Source organism: Balaenoptera ricei, chromosome 19 (assembly GCF_028023285.1).
Source record: "Balaenoptera ricei isolate mBalRic1 chromosome 19, mBalRic1.hap2, whole genome shotgun sequence".
NCBI classification, from domain to species: Eukaryota; Metazoa; Chordata; class Mammalia; order Artiodactyla; family Balaenopteridae; genus Balaenoptera; species Balaenoptera ricei.
In genome coordinates, this window is record NC_082657.1 from 29,694,768 (window position 1) to 29,708,818 (window position 14,051).

A 14,051-nucleotide genomic window follows, 5' to 3' on the forward strand; every position below is an offset into this window, starting at 1 on the left:
TAGACACCCAGCTCTCTCTTTTATCTCCAACCCTCAGTAACATTTTCAATTTACTCAATTTATAGCTGCAAGATGCCCTTGGGCGGGGCAGGAGGGAGGCCACCCAGAATGGGCCGCAGCACTCCAGGCGGCTCACACAGCGCCCGGGTCGTCACCGCCAGGCAGGCGCTCAAGCGAGACGGAAGGTGGTTCCATCAAGATCTCAGCCCAGCCTTGGGCTCAGGAGAAAGGCTCCTGGGGGCAACCGGCAGAGACGGCTCTGAGCACTAATGAGGGGCCTCTGCTCCGAGGTGAGCCGAGGGGGCCCAGGGCCGGCTGAATGGGGAGGAGCTTCCGGCAGCTGCTCTTGCCTGGGAGAGGTGGGACCGCCTTTGGCCTGACACAGGGGTCGTCTGCTGGGGAGAGAGACACGCCTGTCTCTGTCAGTGCCCCCCTGCCTCCACATGCTGGAGACGTCGTCTCAAACAAAGGAGAAGTTGAAAAAGGATATTTTCACATCTTCCGTCTCTCCTTTAGAGCACAGGGTTTCTGGAAGGCATGCGGGTATGGTTTGCCTTTTCATTTCAGAGCCACTTTCCTCCCTGAGAGGCACAAGTTCTAGTGAGTTCACCTCTACCCGGGTGGTTTCTGCAGTGTCAGTTTGCTGTCCACACAGAGACATCTGAAACCTGTCCAGTGACCCACCTGGGTCCTCCTCTCTAAGCAGAGGTTGTTAACTCAAATGCCTGCCATGGCCATGCAGATATTGTGTGTGGTGTGAGGCAACAGGGCTTGGTGGGGACTGTGGCAAACAGGAGAAGGGTTCTTTCTAGAGGGACAGCTGCTTCTCTAACCAACTGCTGCCACAACCATCTGAAGCAGGTCTGGTGTTGCCAGAGCTTCAAATGCTTCAAGAGACTCCAAAATTCCAGACCATATGTGAATTCTCCTAAGTTTCAACAATGGCATTTTTTTCTTTTTAAATACTCTGTTGCCAAAACAACTAATAACTATGAGAGCCATTTCAGCTGTGGTCCACCATCCACTCTAGACTGTTGGCTCCTGAGGGGTAAAGACCATGTCTTATTTATCTCTTTATGGCACAACCCAGCCCTTTGCCTGGCATACTCTATCTGCCCAATATACAATGGAATATTACTCAGTCATAAAAAGAAATGAAATTGAGTTATTTGTAGTGAGGTGGATGGACCTAGAGTCTGTCACACAGAGTGAAGTAAGTCAGAAAGAGAAAAACAAATATCGTATGCTAACACATATATATGGAATCTAAAAAAAAAAAAGGTTCTGATGAACACAGGGGCAGGACAGGAATAAAGACGCAGACGTAGAGAATGGACTTGAGGATATGGAGAGGGTGAAGGGTAAGCTGGGACGAAGTGAGAGAGTTGCATTGACATATATACACTACCAAATGTAAAATAGCTAGTGCGAAGCAGCTGCATAGCACAGGGAGATCAGCTCGGTGCTTTGTGACCACCTAGACGGGTGGGATAGGGAGGGTAGGAGGGAGACGCAAGAGGAAGCGGATGTGGGGATATATGTATCCGTATAGTTGATTCACTCTGTTATACAGCAGAAACTAACACAACATTATAAAGCAATTATACTCCAATAAAGATGTTAAAAATAAAATTAAGTGTTGACCTAAGATGTAGATTGAACTCCTTGTGGCAGAAGCTGCCCTTTACTATCTCCAACATCCACTCTTCCTTCCCTCTTTGAAGTTATCAAACCTTGATTTTTAGCTGATCATATTGTTGCCTGGCATAAAAGATGCAATTCTCAGCTTCCCTTGCAGCCAGGGACTATGTTCCAATTAGATGTGAGTAACTGTTGAGTGGGACTTCTGGGAAGGCAGTTTAAAGGGAACTGACAAAGCTGAGAGCAGCCCTTTTTTGCTCTTCTGCATTTCTGCCTTCCTGTGATCCTGGTCATGATGGTTGGAGCTCTGGCAGCCATCTTGGGCCATGCACTGTTCTTGAGGATAGAAGCCAATGCTGAGGTTGGTGGGACACAAAAGAGAAGGAACTTGGGTCAGTGATGGTGATAGAGCTGCTTACCACCCTGGGCTAGCTACATCTGGACTTGTCTTATAAGACAGAAATAAGCTTTATCTTCCTTAAGCCACTATTATTTTGAGGTTTTCTATTATATACAGCTGAACCTAATCCTAGCTTATGTACCCTCTTCCAAGGCATGATTGTTCAGTACCATGTTTACCATTCCCCACCTGGGGAAAGAAGGGGAGATTCATTAGATTTACCCTTTTCAAGTAAATCCATCGAATGGGCTGAAGGGAAGGAGACTAAGGACTGTTTGTCCGGGAACCTTCTGGGTTCTTTGTTCACAGGAGGCCCAGGGAAGCCACTGTCTTTGGTGGGAATGCTAGGGTGACCTTGACTGACTGTTGATCAGCCTGGTGTGATTTAGATATGTACCTACATGGGGGAAGGGGGATGCACCAAATGGCTCTGGATGGTCCAGATTTGATACAAATGGAAGGACAGTTGTCGAAGGAGACTGTCTTCATATGTGGTGTTCCCCCAAGGCCTAGGACAGAAGCCATTGCATGGATCCCTTTCCCCAATGGGATAATCAGTGTCCCCAGAGGAAACTGGGCCAGTTTTCCAGAGTCTGACCCTTCTCCCAGACACACTCAGGGCTGTGGGCAGTGCTTCAGAAGAACTGCCCCAAGATGCAGCACAGAGCCTGTGTTTCTCTCTCCATTCCCTGCTGGGCTCTGTGCATGATAAAGCTCCCAGTGGCCTGGGACTGGAGAGCAGGGGGCTTCAATCACATGCTCTGAAATACAGCAAAGGCCCACAAAGGCATTGCGAAGAGGCTCAGACCCAGAGTCTGAGGGTCCTGCCCAGGTCTCAGCTCCACCACTTTCTAGCTGAGTGATCTTGGGCTTGTTAGTGATTTTGGCTGCAAGTAACAGAAGACACAATCCAAAATGGCTTACATGATGAGAACTTTTTTTCCTTGAATAACCAAAAGGTAGGGCAGATCCAGGCTTGGTTATTTCAGCCACTCAACCACATCATAAAGGAGCAGATTCCTTTCATCTTTCTGCCCTGCTATCTGCAATAGATTGGAACAGTGGCCCCATTCTTTACCCCATCATCCATTCCCTCTGCCCTGTGACTTTGCAGTGCCCACACCCCCAGAGGATTCACAGGCTCTGACCCCTTTGACCCTGGGCTCAGCCATGTGGTTTTATTTTATTTTTTAAATTTATTTATTTTATTTATTTTTGGCTGCATTGGGTCTTCGTTGCTGTGCGCAGGCTTTCTCTAGTTGTGGAGAGCGGGGGCTACTCTTTGTGGCAGTGCGCGGGCTTCTCATTCTGGTGGCTTCTTTTGTCGTGGAGCACAGGCTCTAGAGCGCAGGGTCAGTAGTTGTGGCGCACGGGCTTAGTTGCTCCGTGGCATGTGGGATCTTCCCGGACCAGGGCTCGAACCCGTGTCCCCTGCATTGGCAAGCAGATTCTTAACCACTGTGCCACCAGGGAAGCCCCATGTGGTTTGTTTTGATTTATGTGATGTTAACCCAAGGATGCAGGCAGAGGCTTATAATGGGCATGCACCCGGGGCTTGTCCTTTGCACTTCTGCCGTCACCTGAGAACCTGCCAGAGGATGATGGGGCAGATCTGAGCCAGACTAGATGAGCCGACTCCAGTCAAATGAGCAATAAATGCTTCTTGCTGAATGCCTTTAAGGTTTTGAGGTTTTTTGTTGTTGTTGTTGTTATGTAGCATTGTTGTGGCCAAAGATAACTGATACACGTCTTCAGCATACTGACTCTTAGACTGACTCTCTTCATGGCTCCAATGGCTACCAGTTCTAGAAATTACATGTAGCCAACAATGACCAGATGCAGAAACGTAAAAGGGAGTATCCCTAACTTGGGTCATTTTACCAAAGTAAGGACAACCTCCCCACCAGCCCCCAGCAGACTTCTCAGCCAGCAGTGCATTTCATGCCCACACGTCCCCAGTAAGAGGAGGAGATCAATATGGTTTGGTCAGTCAAAAATCACCCCCTGGGCTGTGGAATAGCCCATTTCTCCTGGAAGGAAGAGGACAAGAAAAATGAGGGTGGGGAATTCCCTGGCAGTCCAGCAGTTAGGACTCTGCACTTCCACTGCAGGGGGCACAGGTTTGATCTCCGGTCGGGGAACTAAGATCCTGCAAGACCAGCATGACGTGGCCAAAAAAAAAAAGAAAAGAAAAATGGGGGTGAAGAAGGGTATGGTGTGTGATGGGTGGACATGGCTGTGGGGCAGGCAACCAACCATCTCCCACACTCAGCTCCCCCATCTGTCAAGTGGAAACGATTCTTTCCACTTCCCCCAGTGAAATGAGAAAGTACAGAAAACAACATAGCAGATATTACGATTGTGTGACTGTAATACAAATAGCCTATATGTCTATCAAATATTAGTCATATCCCCTGAAAGAGGCCTCCACTGGATCCTAAGGGGGACTAGAAACCGTACTAGACTCTCTGCCCAGCTCTCCCCCAGTCCCCAGTGGTGAGGGCTCTTGTCTGGTGACCATCTGGCTGAGCTGGGGTCTGTTGCAGTTTGTTCAGCAGGACCCATGGGGTAAGGCCACACCCCCGCCAGCCAGGCCGCTCTCCTTTGACCAGACCCACCTCACTGTCAATCATCCGCAGAAGAGGCAGGGCCCAGGGAGGCACCAGGAACAGCCTGGCCTTGGCTGGTTGGGACAGGGCCACAGCTGGGGGAAGAGGGTAGTGCCTGTTCCCGAAGAGGGGGCAGTGGTGGGGGGAGCCCTTATGAACCAAGCACTCTCCTCGGCTATCTATGACATCAAGAGGTTCCAAAGGAGAGGGAATCTCAGGGCACAACAGGCTCTTTAGGGTCTAGCAGCCCTGACCCACTCTCCCTCCAGTGTGGACTCTTGGGAATCTAGAAGTTTCTTCACTCAGGGTGCTGGCAGAGAGTCCTCATAGATGTTCCTCCAGGCTAAAGGCTGGATCTCTGTAAAACTCATTTTTGTATGTGGTTCAGCTCACACCACAGACTGGTGCAAAATAAAGTTTGGGCTGTGTAAGAAGATTCGTGAATAAAGTCAGCAAAGCCAAACCCTGAAACCATTGTTACAGGTCCCGGTCTCCCCCACCCCTGGCCCCAACCTCCCCTTCACTGTGGTTTAAGTCAGGGACAAAAGCATAGACTTTTCAGGCTAAGAGGGCTGTTTTGCAGGTCCCTGACCTAACACCTGAGTCTACCTGGTGCTTTCCGCTCTCCAGGCACTTGCACTCACGGACCGACACTGTGTGCTGCGCTCAGATATCCGCGGGTGGGGACGGCCCCACAGAGCACGAAGCATCCACACAATGGATTTTTTTTTTCAGTAAGTAATAGCTGCTGTTATTATTATTATTCACAGTATAGTGTAAGGTTCCCCTTCCTCTCCTCCCAGCTCTCAAGGATTTGTCTCTGTTTCTTCGTCCTCTCCGATCCACCTTGCCCCTTCCTTTCACCCCCCAGATCACACCTTTTCCGTGCCTCCCGCTAGCCCCGCCTTGGCACCTTCGAAGGGCAGGAAGCTCATGGTGTAGTTTTGTGGGGTGGTGGCCAAACGTGTTTGGGGGCACGCACCAAAAAAGGAGGAAACCACTCTCTAGGAACGGACATTGAAAAGCTCCAAGGTGTACGGCTAACAGGAAAAAAAAGCCAAGCCCAGAACAGCGCGTACGCGCATGCGTGTGCGTGCAAGGACCGCCTCTGGAAGGACACGCTCAAGCAGCTGAGCGGCTGCCTCTGGGGAGAGGAAAGGAAGAGCGGGGGTCCTAGGGCAGGAAGGAAACTTACACTGTATCTTAGAGCTTTTTGTACTGTTCGAAATTTTTTGTCGTGTGAAGTTTTTCCCTGTTTAAAACAGATTCATATTTAAAGTGTTTTAACTACCCCTCCCCCGATCTCATTTAACCCTCCCTGTGCGTAGGTGTAATTACCCCCACTTCAAAGAAGGCTGAGTCCCAGAGAGGCAGAGGGACTGGACCATGGTCCCTGGAAGATTCCAGCCAGGCCTGGACCAGCACCAGCCTCCTCGCTGTCGATCCGGAAGGGATTCCAGAGTCAGCACGGCAGTTACCTCGAGGGTGAGACCCTCTCTGGCTGGCTTCCCCGACTGCCAGCAGCCTGGCCCGCAGGCGCCCTCCAGTCTGGGCATGCGGGGCTGTGATGCTGAGCCGGAGACACTGGAGCCCCTAGGAGGCTCCACATCAGACCTTACTGACGGGGCGCAGCGGCGAGGAGGCCTCTCAACCTCTCCACCAACCCTGTTCCCAGCGCAGCGCATTGCTTGTAAAATATGTTCTTAAAACGCCTGTCGTATTTTATCTGATGTTTAAAATTGATTTTCTTTTTGGACGACACACTGTGTGAGCCGGCTGCTCGACGATCTCCTTATCAACCACAGACTCCAGCCTGACACATCACCCACGTGTGGACACTGGGAGCAGGCCCAGACGCAGGGTTCCAGGAAGCCTCCAAACCTGGTGAGAGTGTGGGGCTGGGGAGCCGCCCAGAGGGTTTTCTAAATGCTCAACGGCGGCTGCTGGAACGTTGAAACATTCATGCAAAACAGGCAACGCAAAGCCCTAGAAGAAAACAAATCCGAACACATGTTGAGCAGCTGCAAGCTGGGGTTTACACTTGGTGTTGTCACTGTGTCACCTCCTTTACTTTGCGTTAACAGCCGGTGAGGTCGGGCTTTAATGTATTTTTTTTGATTACCAGAATGCGTCTCCCTGAAACGGGGACAAGTCACGTGGTGGTTGAGGGGGATAGTGGGGGGGGAGGGGCGGGACATCGTGGAGTGACAAGGGGGATAAGGGAGATGGACTCTCGTGGGAACTCACTGGTTTCTTCAACAAATATTTGGTGGGAGTCTATGATGCGTCGACACCACTCTGGGTGCTGTGGATGCACCAGAGAACAAAATGGAGAAAAAAAAAAAAATCTGCCCTGAGGCACTGGGCACTTTAAACAAAGCGATCAAAGGAGGCTTCAGCAAGGAGGTACCATCAGATCTGAAGGACAAAGGGGCCGGACTTGGAAGGACCAGGGGTATGAAGAGTGGGGATGGGGTGACCCAAGGCAGTATTGGCCCCAAGTCACAGCAAAAATTGTTGCCATCCTGGGATTGGCTGCCCTGGGTCAGGTGCCCACCCCTGGTCCAGTCAGCAGTGTCCAGGGGTCATGTGGCATCTGGGCGGAGCTGATTCATTGGGAGGGGCTGTGGGCCCACCCCCCAACCCAGCCAAGAAATAGCAACTTTATTTTACAGTTAAGAACCCTCCAAGGGCTTAAATCCCAGACTTCCCTGTCGAATATGGCCCACAGAAACATTTTGTTTGCCTTGTTAGTGTGTTGTTTTAATTGAGCCAATTCTTAAAATAGGAAATCTTCTATAACAACTCAGATTTTTAAAAATCTTCTTGAAAACGATCATCAGATCTGAAAACTCTGGCACCTCGTCCTTCTGCCAGGTACCAGTGGGCTGGAGTAACCAGCCCTTCAGGTGGGGCTCTCCCTACTCCACACAAGGGGACTCATTTATGCTGCTGCCTGGCCCCTGTGGCCATTTGATTGCAACATTGATCTAACGGTTCGTCCAGGGTCACAGAGGGGCTGGCGGGAGCCAGGCAGGGCCTCCTAAGTCCAGGGGCGCTGCCTTGCTGCTGTTGCCTGCACCTGCTCCCCATTAGCTCTGGCAGCCAGTCCAAGGGTGCCCTGCCTCTGTCCTGCCACCAAAGGACTCCCTGAGCAGACAGCAGAAGGGTGGGCTCCCAGGGGCTCTGCTCTCCCACCTCTGCTGGTGACACGTCATTCTCGCTGCCTTAGAGTTGCTCTGAGTCCTTCCCATGAGCCACTAACATTTATTTTTTCAAAAGATTTTCCTGAGCAGAAAGGATGAGAACTCCAGGGATAAGCTTGGGTTTGGGAAGCAGGGCTATGATTATTCCTCTTGGTGTCCCCCAAGTGTGAGCACTGTGTGTGGCTCAAAGGACCCATCTGAATGGTGACTGAGTGATGGACCAAATGCTGCACGCCAAGTCCCAAGGCCTCACAGAGGGAGCCGGGCCTTGTCCTGAAGGGACACATTTCCCTCTGGCCAGTGGGCTTCCGGCGAGAGGCTAGAGGTGCGGGTTCAGGGGGATGGTGGGGCCGGGGCCTCTGCCTTCCCAGGCAGGTGGGCTGAGGGATGGGGGTTGAGGAGGGTGGAGTCTGAGAAGCAGAGCCTCATCGTCCAGGCAGGCTCTGGACTACTGACCATGGCTGCTCCCTGCCTGGGAATTTGCAGGCAGCCAGATCAGCTCAGTTCCTGCAGGAGGCCCTAGATCTGTGATAAATGAGGAAGGTTCATTTCCAGGGAGGGAAAGGAGCAAGTCACGGGCAGGTGGGAGGCCTCAGGCAAAGTTCAGATGCCCGTCTGCATGCCCTTGGCTTTAGAACCAAGCCCCACCTTCAGCATGTCTCTCCTTGAGGGAGCAGATGCCATGGGCTCATAGCTGCCCCCTCATTCCTTCCTGCCTGCCTTTTCTGAGCACCTACTGTGTGCTCAGCATTTGCTGAGCACCTACTGTGTGCCTGGCACTGAGCTGGGCTGCAGAGCTCAGAAGGTAGCCTGTGACCAGTAGTGACACAAACTAATGATACGATTTACGACAGCACAGAGCTGGGGGACGGGACTGACGGTCCTGGTGGTCAGGGAAGGCCTCGCGGAAGAAGACACACATTGAAGCTGACGTTTGAAGGATGGAGAGGAGTTGGCCGCACACAATAGAGGCAGAGGCAGAGCAAAGCATGATGGTCCAAAGGTAAGCCAAGGGTTCAAGAGACTGGCAGCGCGTGGCAGGGAAGACCGGGGAAGCAGGTGACCGTAGGCAGGAAAAGGTGGGCGGGGCTTCCCAGAGGCAGGTAAAGACCTGGACTCTGTCCTGAGGCAGTGGGGTCATGCAAAGACTTTAAGCAGGGGGATTTGGTGGGACTTGTGCTGGGAGAAGACAATTCTGCTGCAGAGGGAGGGCAAGGTGGAGTTGGGACACTCGGTGCAGAAACAGGTCCAGGACTCTGATGTCTGTGCCACCGCCTGGGGCAGCATGTGCCCACACTCCCTCACAGCTCCAGCAACAAAGTGAGGCCTGTCCCAGCGGGTGACTCTGCGTGGTGAGGTTTTTCTTAATTCTGCTGTGAAAATCCATCTTCACCCCAGGAAATTAAGTGCCCTTCAAAGGCCCAAGCTGGAGTTCGCCTTAATCTGGGCAGACACAATCTCGCGGCTGCATGTCCAGCTTGTGTCACTTTAAAATTCTCTTTGCTTGAGCCATGTGAGAGCCGGGGCTGCTGGGCTCAGAGAATCCACAAAGGACCCAATCTGGGCAGGGACTGAGGTCCGGGAAGCTGGCCGCCGGGCCCAAGGAGAACCCACCACGGAAGGCCGGCCCACGAGGAAAACCTAGCACACCGCCGGCCCTCGGCATCCTGCTGACCACCAGCACGAGTGGCGCCGACCGTGGAGCAGCGGGCCGGGTGTCAGGGAGTGGGAGGGGGCACCCCCGTCGCCCAGCACTGCCCGCCTGGAGCCACGATACACAGGGCCTTTCGGAGGTCTGCCTCTGTGCCTTCCACACAGGGCAGTGTGGGGCTCTGGAAGTTTCTGAGGCCTGAAGGGTTTCCACGAGCAGCGGTCAGGCCTAGGGGTGGCTTAAACCCACCCCAAATCTCCCTCCAGCCACCCCAAGTAAACACACAATCAGGTAAAGATGGTGTGTCTGTTTTTCAGCTGCAAGACAAGCCCCCAGCCCCAAATCCCAGCCAGACTGCCACCCCCGAGCTGTGCTGGCTGTCCCTGCTCGGTGACCTGATGCCAGGTTGGGCTGGGGTGCTCGGAGCCAGACCACACCTGAAGCTTTCAGGGAGCCGGGCCCAGCCTGTGAGGCCCAGCGTGTCCCGGGGTGGCTGCCCGGCACCTCCGACCCCTCCCGCCTTCCTCCTCACAGAACCGCTGTGTCCCGGCTTCACAGGTCGCAGTCTGCCCCCTTCTGGCAGCTGGAGATTCTCAGGAAGACACCGGCTGGCAGAAACTCCGGCGCAGATGATGGGGGTGAAGGTGCCAGGCTGAACCCGCCTTGGCATGGCCTCCTGGGTGCCCCTCCCAAGCCCTGACTGAGGTGGGCCCAGCCTCCCTTCCACAACAAGGGCCTCAAATGCATGCCTTTGACCTTCCCTCCAAATGGCATTATGCAAGGGTCACAGGAACAGGATGGAAAGGAGTGACATTTTCCATCTTGAAACTTGTGTCCCGTTACCAGGCCAGGCTACCTTCAGTGACCTATAAATTAAATTTGAAAAAGTAAAATGCTAATTACCCTGCCATAGTTAAATTTCACTGTTGTGTGTGCATTGGGAGCATTTGTTTGTTGTATCTTCATGTTAAGTATACAACAATGGTAGAAATTTGTTTTAATGCTTCTTCACTTTTTAACATATGGAAGGTTCAGAACTGGAAATGGCCTGGCCTTGCACACCACCCAGGACCAGATACCAACTGAGATATGAGGATGGAGGGCCTTCATCTCAGGGAGGTCTGGAGCCTGGCACAGGTTCTGAGTTGCCTCTGCATTCTCAGATACAGCAGAGCCTAAAAGCTAAGACCAAGGGCTCTGGGGTCAGCAGATCTGGGCTCTAGTGCAGCCTTCTCCACTGACCAGCTGTGAGGCACTGGGCAAGTGACTTCACCTCACTGTGCCTCCATTTCCTCATCTGTAAAATGGGGTTAATAACGCTGCCTTCCCCATCTAGTTGCAGAGCGGATTAAGTGAGATTGCACACGTATAGTATGTAGCCCAGTGAACAAGGGCCTGTTTTAGCCCCACCTGCTGGCCTCAGGAGTTGCTTTCACTGACACTCCAGGGCCCAGCTCATGATCTTCCTGCCATGGGTAGAGGCAGCTGGAGCTCAAAGAGGCCTAAGCAAATCACTGAATAACTGCAGTGCCATCATGCCTTCCTTTATTTTTGGACTCCAAGTCCAGGGCTCTTTCCTTGTCCCAAGCCTGCCCGTGTCCAGATTTCCAGGTGATTGGTCTCCTGTTGGGCTGCTTTCCTTTTTCCATTCGGTTCACTGAGCACCTGGCAAGTGGCAGGCAGGATGCCAGAGCCTGCAGGGGAGGGAGGGCCAGACTGGGCTGCAGCTCCCCCGGGACTCTCATTCTCTTGGAGGAGACAGACGGATGCCCAAGCAGCTGTATAGCGGGTAGGTGCTGGTCAGTGCTACCACAGGACAGGGCTGCAGGCAGGCAACGGGGCTCAGAGGGATTTACAAGTCAGCCCCAGGTATGAGTGTTAGGGAGTTAGAAGGGAGTTCGGAGGGAGGCTTGTGTTCTAGGAAAGAGTGAAAGGCATAGTCCCAGATTCTTTCCTCAGAGTCTGGAGTCCAGAACGAGGTCTGCTGCATACAGCCCTCTGCAATGTTCTTAGAGGATGTCTGTTTAGGCTCTTTCACTTCTAAGTGACAAACACCACTCAAACTGGATTAAATATAAATGGGGATTTATTGGCTTATGTCACTGGAAATGCCAGGGCATGGCTGCTTCCAGTACAGTATGACTCAGAGCCTCAGACAACCATATCACACCCCAGTTTCTCTCCCACTTCCTGTCTGTGCTCTCCTCTGTGGTGCCTTCATTGCAGGCAGGCTCCCCAGCCCCTCCCCCAGGTGCCTCCCTCCCAATCCCAGCTCCAGGATGACACCCTGAGTTTGGCAACCCCACTAGAAAGGGCATGCCTCTAGGGGTCCAAGGACGTTCTAGCAAAAGTCCTGAGGAGGACTCTCAATGGACCAGCTGGAGACCCAGGCCCATCCTTGAACCAATTACAGAGGCCAAGCCAGTGGGACTGCTGATTGGTCAAGCCAGTCACGTGACCACCTCTGCTGCCCTAGGCTTGAGAAGTCTGTTCCTTTGACTGAGAGTTGGGAAAGGATAGCTCTTCCAAGGGATATCAAGACACTGTGAGCCAAAGATCACCCCAGGTGAAAACAACAGGTGTCTACTGCAAAAATGGATGTTTTGGATAGCCTCAGGTGTTTTGGGGGGAGGGTTTTTTGCCTGTTTTGTGTCTGGAAGCTGCTATTTTATGCCAAACAAACACAGAGAAAAGGCACTAGCACCAGTCTGCAGGCCTGTGGACTGGAGAATCCTATGGGCCCTGCCCTGGCTGCTAGGAAAAGACCCAGAGTGGAGAGGAGCTGCCACTGCTGACTCTCCAGTCCCAGAACACCAGTCTTTTGCCTCAAGAAGATCTGGGGCAGCCCTGACACCCACAGCTCCCCAGACAGCCAAGGTCTTAGCTCCCAGCACCCTACCCCTGGCAACCTGTGACCACCAAGCCCCAACATAGATACATCTTCTATTCCAAGAAGCAGTTCAAGGTGCATTGTGTTTCTAAGAAAAAGAATGACATAAGGTGCATATTTTCTTCCAAGATATCTTAAGTATATTGAACTAGGACGTGTTTCACAAATATCGTGCACTTCCATGGGGGTGATGGGTCTTTCCCTCCTCAGACCCTCCTCTCCCAACAGTATTTCTCAATAGGTAGATGAGAGCTTAGGAGCAAAGTAGGGTATAATTTTAAAAAAGTGATTGTTCTGATTGTCTATGTGGAAAACCAAAAGAATTGACAAGGAAAAAAAAAACTCCTGGAACTAATAAGCAATTATAACAAGGTTGTAGGATATAAGGTTAATATACAAGCCAATTGCTTTCCTCTATACCAGCAATGAACAAGTGGAATTTGAAATTAAAAACACAATACCATTTACGTTAGCAACTCCCCCCAAAAGAAATACTTTGATATGAATCTAACACAATATGTATAAGATCTATATGAGGAAATCTATAAAACTGTGATGAGAGAAATCAAAGAAGAACTAAATAAATGGGGAGACATTCTGTGTTCATAGAAAGACTAATATTGTCCAGATGTCAGGTCTTCCCAATTTGGTCTGCATATTCAATACAATCCCAATCAAATCCCAGGAAGAAATTTTGTGGATATCAACAAACTGATCCTAAAGTTTATACGAAGAGGCAAAAGACCCAGAATAGCCAACTCAGTATCAAAGGAAGAAGAATAAAATTGGAGGACGGACACAACTCAACTTGAAGATGTACTATAAAGCAATAGTAACAGTGTGGTACTTGCAAAAGAATAGACAAATAGATCAATGGAACAGAATAGAGAGCCCAGAAATGTACCCACATAAATATAGTCAACTGAGCTTTGATGAAGGAGCAATACAGTGAAGAAAAGACAGTCTTTTCAACAAATGGTTCTGGAACAACTGGATATCCACATGCAAAAAAAAAAAAAAAAAAAAAGAATTGAGATACAGATCTTTCTTAAACCCTTCACAAAGATTAACTCAAAATGGATCACAGACTTAAGTGTAAAATGCAAAACTATAAAACTTCTAGAAGAAAACATAGGAGAAAATCTTGATGACCTTGGGTATGGTGATGACTTTTTAGATACAACACAAAGGTACAATTCATGAAAGAAATAATTTATAAACTGAATTTCATTAAAATTAAAAACTTCTGCTCTACAAAAGACAATGTCAAGAGAATGAAAAAACAAGCCACAGAGTGAGAGAAATATTTACAAAAGACACAGCTGATAAAGGACTGTTATCCAATATGTACCAAAAACTCTTAAATCTCAAAAACAAGAAAATAAACAACTCAATTAAAAAATGGGCCAAAGACCTTAACAGACACCTCAGTAAAGAAAATATACAGGGCTTCCCTGGTGGCGCAGTGGTTGAGAATCTGCCTGCCAATGCAGGGGACACGGGTTCGAGCCCTGGTCTGGGAAGATCCCACATGCCGCGGAGCAACTGGGACCGTGAACCACAACTACTGAGCTTGCGCGTCTGGAGCCTGTGCTCCGCAACAAGAGAGGCTGCGATAGTGAGAGGCCCGCGCACCGCGATGAAGAGTGGCCCC